The sequence below is a fragment of the Lipotes vexillifer genome, unplaced genomic scaffold (genome assembly GCF_000442215.2).
Source record: "Lipotes vexillifer unplaced genomic scaffold, Lipotes_vexillifer_v1.1 scaffold170, whole genome shotgun sequence".
NCBI classification, from domain to species: domain Eukaryota; kingdom Metazoa; phylum Chordata; class Mammalia; order Artiodactyla; family Lipotidae; genus Lipotes; species Lipotes vexillifer.
In genome coordinates, this window is record NW_006772326.1 from 225,550 (window position 1) to 226,923 (window position 1,374).

Here is a 1,374-nt window from a genome sequence, read left to right on the forward strand (position 1 = left end):
CCCGCCTGCCAGCTTGCTAGCTTGCCTGCCCGGCGCCACGCAATAGAAGGCGCCAGGGGACGCGGAGCGGCGAGAGGCGCGCGGCCCCGGCCAGCTCTGTCTCCGGGGTTAGCGCTGCGGCCGTGGCGGAGGACGACGGTGACAAGGACGAGGGCCGCTCTCCCTGCTCCCTGCTTGCGGCGCCGCTCCGCTCTGCTGACCGGCCCTCGGGAGTGCAGGCTGGGAGGCGGGATGGAGTGATAGGGAAGGTGACTCGGGGCTCGGGGCGGGACTCGGACCCGACTCGGTCCACGCGAGGCTGCGGGGAAGTTGGCCGGGAGGACTGGCCCGGGGATCCCCCATGTCGGGGAGTGGTGCGGGTCGGGCCCTCCATGGCGATGCTCCCAGAGGCTGGGTGGACTGGGTGGGGGTGGGTACAATCTGCGGCCGCCGAGGCTGAGCGCGTCCGCCGTGCGTGGCCGCTCGTTGCCGGGTGTTTCATCACCCGAGTTGCCACGAGGCTCCCTTTAGGGGAGGGATCCGGGGGAAGGAAGGGGACAAGGCCGGCCGAGGAGGGCCCCCATTGCCTGTGGCCCCCGATATAGTAAAAGTGGCCAGGCCCGTTTGTAATACTTGTAGCGTGTCCCACCAGTTTCAACTGCAGAGACCTCAGACTTGATTCCTCCCACCCCACCCCCGATCCCCGTCCCAGGACAAAAAAAAAGTATTATTTCTGTGTAATAATTTGCCAGCACGGCACGCCATTTTTGCTTTTCCCTTCCTCACATTTCTGCAGGAGTAGAGAAGCGTGATGTTTCCCTGTAATCCGAAAAAAGGAGTACCCTTTGAAAGTGCTAATTGTAACAACTAGCACTGTTTGAAAGTGCTAGTTGTTACTGAGGGAAGTTACGTTTTATTAAAGCGACTTGTCAGAGTGGTGTTAAAAGGCTGGAAAGATTCAGTCCTGGTCTTTGATCAGTCTTCAGTAGGTATAGAGGAATTTTTCCAGATTGTTTTGATTCTTGATTTAATGGCTACACATGGGAGAGTTAGGGCTTGATATTTCGAGTATGTTGCTCCCCTTCCCCCGGAACATTTGCTAGATGCGTAATTGAAGTGTTTATCACATTGTAACAAATGTTTAAGCCTGCACCGCTATGCGGTGTTAGAACATTATGCACAACCGTTTACTGGGAAAATTGTCACCTTTTTGTAGAGATTGTAACTTTTCCGTTTTTTGCATACATGTAAGTAATTTACCATTGCATGTTGATTATTATCCAAGTGCCTTCTCCGTGGGGGATTCTTTCTGTGCTGGCAACTGTAACAAGTTTTGTTTCCTTAAGTTGTTTTGTTTGCGATGTTTTTTCTTAGGACCACTTGCTCTTTCCCTTG

The 1,374-nt window shown here is 54.4% G+C and overlaps 1 protein-coding gene across 1 annotated transcript in view; it reads left to right on the forward strand.

The window, feature by feature from the left end:
- Positions 1-3: 3 nt before the first annotated feature.
- Positions 4-1,374, forward strand: part of XPOT (exportin for tRNA) — a 38,728-nt gene continuing 37,357 nt past the window's right edge. Inside the window, exon 1 of the mRNA XM_007447376.1 lies at positions 4-248. The gene's annotated coding sequence lies outside the window, so the exon portion shown is untranslated. The remainder of the gene's footprint in view (positions 249-1,374) is intronic.